Consider the following 8,864-nt stretch of genomic DNA (forward strand, 5'->3'; position numbering starts at 1 on the left):
CGGATAAACAACACCGGTTATGTCACTTGCCCACCGCGGCACCGCCCCCACCGTCATTTAGATTTTTTTAAAGTAATAAAAATCATTTAGTTCAGTTACAGAACAGACAATACAATTAAACTGAATGCGGCTGCTCAATGCAGCGTGCCGACAGTCGATGAGGAGAAGCTGACAAGAAGAGTGAGGTGAGACAGACAAGATGATGGCAGAAGAGATTTAAAACGACATGCAAAAGCGCCTGTTTTAAAATATATTTTGGATTTTGAAAAGCCTGTTGACTTCTGCCATTTATCTAAGGTGATATTGGAAGTTTTTTAAACATTAATTTCTTATTTATTTGGTTCCACAGTGTTTGCTGATTTTTATTTATTTAAACTGTGTATTTTTTTTACATCATCTATGCCGTGTCTCCAAGCTTTCTTATTCGTTTTTGCTAATAACGTACGTTTCTTATTTATTTGGTTTCACAGTGTTTACTGATCTTCAGTTTGCTACCTAAATTTTGTGTAAGTTATTTGTTATTTTATATTAGGCATATAGCATGGAGTTTTATTCATTTTGTTAATAAAAGTTCTATGTTCTACATTGTATTTTGTTGCTTGAATTGAATTCAAGCAATTGACGCCGATTTGACGCTAATTTAAAAGTGAAAGTAAAATGTGCACCGCGTTTTTAAGCTATTTAAAAGCGAATTAAAGTGAGGAAAAGAGGGAAAACTCAAACAAACTAAAAACAAACAACTGCTTGACGCCGAATAGATGCTAATTTGAAAGTGAAAGTAAAATTGTACAAGCTTTTAAAAAACAGAAGGAAAGCGAGGAAAAGAGGGAAAACTATCGTCGCTCCCCTATCAACTGGCTGTCATTCAATCCCTCAGTGGGATTGTCAAAGTCACATTAAGAATATTGCATATCTGTGCAAGCAGGGCGCTCTCTCCCTTCCTCTCTCACACTCTACCATCACTACATCAGCTATCAAAGCTGGAGAAGAAATAAAAATAAGGGATTTGTAATCCCTCTCTCTTGACTGGAGGAAGGAAAAGACGGATTTATATGAGTTTGTTCGCTTTCCTTTCCTCTCTCAGTATGTCTTTCTGTGGCGGGATAGATAGTGAGGGGAGATGAGGCTTCTAAACCCCCCTGAGGCTAGTGACAGAACAGAGTTGCTGAGCATCTCACCGCAGGAGGACGGCAATAACAGGACACGGGCTACAAAAAGAGCCTCTTTGGTGCTTAAAGGCTATAATGAAAGACACTTGCTCTTCTTTAGGAACAAAAAAGCTTCATAAATATTCTGGGTAAACACCATTGATGGGTACAACTCAGAAATGACAGCTATGATAAAACATGAAAGCACATTAATGGTGTGACTTGATTTTGAACTTGAAAACATTTCACACTAATCTAAGTCCATATGAAGTCCATTCATATCCAATGAAGCCTCGCTTTTAATTTTGTGATTTGTTGCAGCGGGTTAGACCTTGATTGAGATGCATTTTGAAAAGTAAAAAAAAAGAACAATACTTCATGGAACAACTGATTCAAATAAGCACAAACAGAACTCAATTGATCATCATAACATTTCTTGCAACGCTTCAATATCAGTCATTTCAGCATGCATGCACTTTCAACCTGTTAGGTCCGCCTTCACAAACCTCGCAGTGAACAGTTTCTGCATTGACAATGAAATCATGGGATCTGTGTATCTGTTGCTTAGTTTTGCTTTAAAATCCATAACTGCTCTGATGCCCTTTGCATGCAAATCACCTGCGCAGTAACCTCAATTGAGGAAGAAACAGATTTGACATTGCACTCTGCCTCCAATCGATACCGCTGCCATATGGACATGGGAAGGGAGCTATGTCGAAACGTGACCCGGGACAGAGGGAGGTTAGCATGGATCTCAATGTCTGGCCTGAACCTCCAGGCAAGCCTATGGAGCCGAGCAGAGCTCTCGCAGTGCAAACATTCTGATATATATCAAAGACAGCAAAGTAATTAAAAGAGAAATCAAACTTATAATGAGCCAACAGGAACTGCTGAATCATTTAGTGTGTGTGATTTTGTGTGTGTTTGGGAGTGATAGAGGCAAAACATCTTGTCATGAGAAAAAAATGAGAATCAGTATTCAAACGGGAGTTCAATCTATAACAAGCCTCGTGTTGTGTGCCAGTCTTTTGATAATTAATTGTAAAAGAACTGCTCGATTTGCATTCAGCTTTCATCAAATAATTTGATTGAAAAGAACTTTGCACTGCTGGGGATTCGCCTGAGAGCGAAAAATTCAGGGCCTGACACGGCCGAATTATAAATGTCGCTGTCATTTCTCTCCTCTCATTCGGGTGAGGAATAAATTATGGGTCTTTCGAAGGTTTGTGGCAGCATTAAATTAACTCCCTTTACATGTGGAAGACAGGAAAAAAAAGTGATATGGTTGACATAACATGCCTTCTGAGGCCAGAAACATTGATGCATTTCCAGCAGAAATACTTGCAACGTTACATTACAATATCTTATAATTGATCTTCTGACATGACAATTGACCCGAAAAGAAAACTAAGTATAGCAGACAACCATAAGAGCAAATAGTCAACTATAGGGATACGCCAATACCGGCCAGAATTATCGCCCGCTAACCGATAAATGGCTGATATTAAAATTCAACAGTATTATTATTATTATTATAAAACTAAAAAAATTGTTTAGAATGGCACAAGTACAGTGTTAAATGTAATATATAGCAAATCTCAAAATGAATAGTGATTTTTTGTAGTGTTATAAATTTTTTTTACAGATTAACATTATATATATTATACTTGTATATATAATTAACATAACATAACATTATATATATATATATATATATGTATATATATATATATATATAAAATACTAATTCAATTATACTAATTAAAAGTAAAAATGTGTATTTTTCATTTCAAAGCTCTTATTGTGAAATGTCCTACTGAACTGTTTCTTTTTCGTAAACACCGTTCAAGCCAATGCATCCTTCATGCATGTTGTCACGCAGCTGCACGGGAGGGCCCACTGGGGGTCATCCAATATCCATACAATTTGTGGCACAGTATGCCATGGTCATATTACAAGCTCTGTCTTAAGCTGTCTGGGGAAAGCGTGGTTCTCTCAGTTCACTGAGGGTTCAGCATAATATCTCGGCCCAGAGCAAGAAAAAGGGCCGCTGGGATCTAATGAGCTGTGCTTTGAGGGCTACGCTGGGACAGGTGTGGAAGTTGATAAGTTGATCCCATTACTCGTGGTCTCTCATTTCATTTCATGTCCTCTCTCCCACCTTTCCTGTTTGAATGAGGCACACAGAGCTAGTGTTGCCATGCCATGTTGCCACGGTGATGAGATTGGCCATCAGCTTTCTCAAAGCCGACAGATTTCTGTGGCGGGATCGAATGCTGTGCCCGTCAGACAGGGATTGAGGGGGAGAGACAGAAAGATAGTCCAACATTGAAACTTTTAGCAGTGTGACAAAATGACAAATTGGGCCATAATTCAATATGGAACCAGGCATGACTAATGGTTGATGCTAGCAAACATTCGCACGGATAGAAAAACAAACATATTCATAAACAATTGCTTCAATTAAAAAAGGTCCAATTCATTACACAATTTCTAAACCGCCTCTTCAAAGGGAAGAAAAATGATCAGCTGCAACTAATCAAATTAATAATTGAATATGATATTTGCAATCTGAGAATAAATGATTTGGTGTTTGAATAATGGCTCTCTTTGATTATGTTCAATCATGCAGGCTATTACATTGACACACGCAATTCCCTTTTTGTTATATAACTCTATTCAGTGCAGTAAAACTGACACAGTGGTTCTTAAAGGCTGTTTTTCCTTCTGATGGACACCATTTTGAAGTTGTATGTGAGACAGAGATTAATATTCCCATACAGAGATGGTTTAGAGACACTCAAAATGGTAGAAAAACACCACAATAAAGCACTTCTTCAACATCAACCACAAGCAAGAACTACTACAATAATTTGATTAACTGTATGTCCTTTCAATACTTAAAAGGCTAAGTTCCTGTCTTAATGTGTGAAAAACCTGCCTATACTTATTTGTATGCTGCACTAACCTCTCCACAGGAGGACAAACACACACAGGCAAATGAAAAACACTATCTGTTGGCTCCTGCGCCAAACAGGGGTCTTCTGGGAGAAAAAGTTTGAGCGCATTTATCATGAAGATTTGGCACAGGCGCGCTGAGGTACAGTATGAAGTACTAGCCGGCACATCTGCTTGCTATCTCTTTACTCATCTGCTTCTGACAGTTTTAAACCTCTCAGAGAAACACGCTTTGCTTTAGAAGGGTCATTTTAGAGGGTGGTTCTTCAACTATGGCCACTTTTGGACTTAAAAAATTGACTCTTAATTATATTTACACTCTCAGTAGTTCATTTCATTAGTTTACTAACAATATACAACAATACACATCATAGCGAAATGTGTGCAGTGACATTGTCGACAAAGGAGTTGGCCATTTAATCCTAAAAAATACTTTCAGTGATCCATCATTTAAATGATGATTGCGTACATGACTACTTTGACTTGCTAAGGCTACTTTCATAGCTAGCACTGTGTGTATATTATATAGAATTACTGTAAACAATAAAGCATGCATTTAGCCTAAGTATACTACTCTTAAAAAAAAAACAATGTTCCAAAATATTTCCATTTCAAATAAATGCTGTTTTTTTGAAATGTCTATTTAAAGAATAAAAGTAAAAATAAATAATAATAAAATAAATAAAAATAAAAACATTTCAGTTTTAACTAAAATGTTAAATTAAAAACTGTTTTTAATATTCATAATAACAGAATGATACTTCTTGAAATTTCTATTCAAAGAATAAAAGTAAAAAAAATATCACTGTATTAATATATAATATCAGAATGATTTCTTAAGGTTCGTGTGGCATTGAAGACTGGAGTAATGATGCTGAAAAGTCAGCTTTGCCATCATAGGAATACATTAACTTTCAAAACATATTCAAAAAGAAAACAGTTATTTTAAATTTCACAATATTACTGTTTTAACTGCATTTTTAATCAAATAAATGCAGCCTTGGTGAGCATAAGAGACTTCTTTCAAAACCATTAAAAAAAATCTTACCAAACCTATATTTTTAAACAATAGTGTACATATATTTCACACAGTAAACATAAAAAGTGTTTGATCATTCAAGTCTTTATTTAGTTTATTATATTTTTCTAGTACTAGATTGAAAGAATTGGTGTAGGTCAAACAAATGCATAAAAGTACAATAAAATATTAAAACTACATAAAAATACATTTGATAAGTAAAAAAAAGAAAAAAAAAGATCAATGGGTAAAAAGTTTCAAGACTGTTTTAATGTGACCCTCTGCTGGTTTTAATAAGAAACAACCTAAGGGACATAAAGTTAAAGAAACACCCAGCAACAAAACAGTCAAAACTTCGCTAAGAAACTCTGCTCACAAGAAAGCACCACAAACAGCCCTTAAAATGAGCCACAACCTCCATTAAACTTTCACTCTTTCGACAGCTTGATAACAAACCTCAGGCAAAATTAATAGAGGCCTCTGCAGTTGCACCCTGCATTACATGCGGCTCTGAAAGTGCTGAATCACTTTGATGCAACAACATTTTCAGTTTGCAAGCCAGCGCCCAATGCCATCCACAGCGAACTCATCTGTCAGCAGCCTGTCTCTCTCACTCATTCTGTGCCTGCCCAATGAATGCTAACATGGCATTTAAAAAGAGATGTGTATGCCAAGGGACTTGTATCTAGGATAAGCGTGTGCTAGTGTTGTAGCAGGAAACTGAGGTTATGAATGGTGCGTCCGTATCTCTTCAGCAGCAGCCCAATGAGCTTTGGGACGCTCCTGCACTGCAGACCTCGGCTGCTCTGTATGTTGCTTAAAACATATTGTGATTATAACCAGTTAGAGAACACGAACCCCAGCGGATTCATTTGCAAAATTCCAGGTAACAATTTGCTAATCCTCTCATCCATATTAATAACAACGCAGAGGACTAATCGAGGAGATTTAAATGTGCAGCGAGATCGGTGACGGTGCAAGAGTGGAGAGACTTCAGCCATTCTCAGCTTTATTTCACAGCGGTTTGAGGCTCGCATGATTGAGTGACTCTCATGGGCGTCTCTCTCAGTGTTATAAAAACAGAGATACAATCTCGGAGGGAGAGAGAGAGAGAGAGAGAGAGAGAGAGAGAGAGAGAGAAAACGAGTAAATGAACCTGCGATCCGTGACAGTACCCTTCCCTTAGGAGCGCCTCCTGGCGCTCCCAGGAAGATTAATCCATAGATTGTAATCATCAATGAGAGAGTGATCCAGTATGTCCCTAGCCGGGACCCAACTTCTCTCCTCCGGACCATAACCTTCCCAATCCACCAGGTACTGGAACCCGCATCCCCTTCGTCTCGAGTCCAGAATACCGGAGCAGGCCGATTAATGGCAGAATGAAAAACGGGTTTTAATTTGGATACACGAAAAACGGGATGGACTGTCCTGAATGCAGGAGGAAGTTTAAGGCGGACAGCCACTGGGCTAAGGATCTTGGTGACTGTGAATGGGCCGATGAATTTAGGAGCTAATTTATTCGAAACGGAGCGAAGGGGAATATTATTGGATGAAAGCCACACTCTTTGACCGATGACATACACGGGAGGCTTAGACCGGTGGCGATCGGCTTGGGCCTTGGTGCGCGCTCTCACCTGGAGGAGAGTCCGTCGGGCTCTCTTCCAGGTGCGATAACACCTCTCGATGAAGGCATGGGCGGAGGGGACCGCGATTTCGGGTTCCAAACTCGGAAAAATAGGTGGTTGGTACCCTAAACTACACTGAAACGGCAAGAGGCCCTTGGATGACACTGGCAAACTGACGAGAAGGATCAGGGGCTATGAGGTTGGGAGCCAAAACGAAGCGGCTCTTAAGGTTGGAAAATGAAACCTCAGCTGCATTACACCACCTGAACTTCGTTTTGATGGAGGTCAAGGCGGTCAGAGGAGTGGCTAGTTGGCTGAAATTGCGAATGAAACGGCGGTAAAAGTTGGCAAACCCCAGGAACCTCTGCAGGGCCTTGCGGGAATCTGGAGTTGGCCAAGCCTTGATCTTGTCGGGGTCCATGCACACACCCTCGGACGAGACGATGTATCCCAAAAACGTAACTGACTCTGCATGGAAGACGCTTCTCCGCCTTGACAAAAAGCCCATTCTCTAGCAGCCTCTGAAGCACTCGCCTGACGTGCTGAACATGTTCCTGGAGAGAAGAGGAAAAAATCTATGTCATCCATGTAGACATATATGAACTGGTCGACCATATCTCTCAGCACATCATTAACGAATGCCTGGAAAACCGCAGGATGAGTTCGAAAGGCCAAAACGCATGGCAAGATATTCAAAGTGCCCTCTGGGGGTATTAAATGCGGTTTTCCACTCATCCCCCCCTCCTCTTATGCGAACCAAATAAGCATTACGAAGGTCCAGTTTTGTGAAGACGGACGCCCCCTGCAACCGCTCAAAGGCTGAAGACATCAGCAGCAAAGGATACGTATTCTTTACTGTGATGCTATTCAGCCCCCGATAGTCAATGCAGGGTCGCAGGGAGCCATCCTTCCCCACAAAAAAACCCCCGCCCTCGCAGGAGAAGAGGGGCGGATGATCCCAGCTGCTAGAAAATCAGAAATATATTTCTCCATGGCCTCCCTTTCAGGAGCTGAAAGCGAGTATAACTTGCCCTTCGGCGGAGACATACCTAGTAATAAATCTATGGCACAGTCATAGGGACGATGCGGAGGAAGTGAAGCAGCCCGAGACTTACTGAACACTTCCCTCAGGTCGGAGTACTCCGTGGGCAGATTAGACAGGTCCACCGGCTCCCCCTGAAACACAGAACAAGATACAGACGACCAGGCAGACATGAGACAAGAGGAGTGACAATAATCGCTCCATGCAGTGATGGAGTTGCGCCCCCAGACCACACGAGGGTTGTGGCCAGGAGTGACCCAGGACGATTGGAGTGAGTGGGGAGTTAGTGAGCAGAAATCGAATCTTCTCAGAGTGATTCCCTGAAGTGATGAGTGTAACCGGACCAGTAATGTGTGTAATGGCAGGCAGTCCTTGTCCATTAAGAGCATTAACCAGGACCTCATCCTTTAAGGGAAAAATAGGCAGTTGTAAGTGTAAACCCAAATTAATGTCCAGAATATTATCTTCGGCTCCTGAATCCACCAACGCCTGGCAGGAGTGGGTGCTGGATGCCCATAGTAATCGAACTGGAAGGAGAGTTGAAGCAGAGGATTTTTCTACCGACAATGCACCCGACCGTAACCTCGGTTCTACGGCCGGGCTTGGCCTTTTACCGGGCACCTGGCTGCGAGGTGGCCTGCAGCACCGCAGTATAAACATAGTCCCCTCTCCCTCCCACGGTTATTCTCCTCCTGAGACAGTCAAGCCCTGCCCACCTGCATAGGCTCCGATTCGAAGACTGGTCCGATCGCATTAATCCCGGTGGCTGAAAACTCTGATGTTTCAGGGACTAAAGTCTGCAAAACTCATTGGTCTCTGTGTTGCAATCGGGCATCAACCCGAATGGCCAACATGATCAATCCTTCCAGATCTGGGGGAATTTCCAGCAAAAAAATCTCTCATTGGATGCGGTCAGCCAGCCCGTGCAAAAACATGTCCCATTGAGCCTCCTGGTTCCACTTACACGCCGCAGCCAGGGTGCGGAACTCGATGGAGTAATCAGCGACAGAGCGATGCCCCTGACGAAGATCCGCTAGAACTCGAGCCGCCTCCCGACCCGCCACAGCCCGGTC

General features: G+C 41.3%; 1 protein-coding gene across 1 annotated transcript in view; it reads right to left on the reverse strand.

The window, feature by feature from the left end:
* The window catches only part of LOC107725502 (glutamate receptor-interacting protein 1-like), a 158,055-nt gene that overhangs the window by 60,894 nt on the left and 88,297 nt on the right, over positions 1 to 8,864 (reverse strand). The gene's annotated exons all lie outside the window — the stretch shown is intronic.

This window comes from Sinocyclocheilus rhinocerous, unplaced genomic scaffold (genome assembly GCF_001515625.1).
Source record: "Sinocyclocheilus rhinocerous isolate Xijiao unplaced genomic scaffold, SAMN03320098_v1.1 scaffold153, whole genome shotgun sequence".
NCBI classification, from domain to species: Eukaryota; Metazoa; Chordata; class Actinopteri; order Cypriniformes; family Cyprinidae; genus Sinocyclocheilus; species Sinocyclocheilus rhinocerous.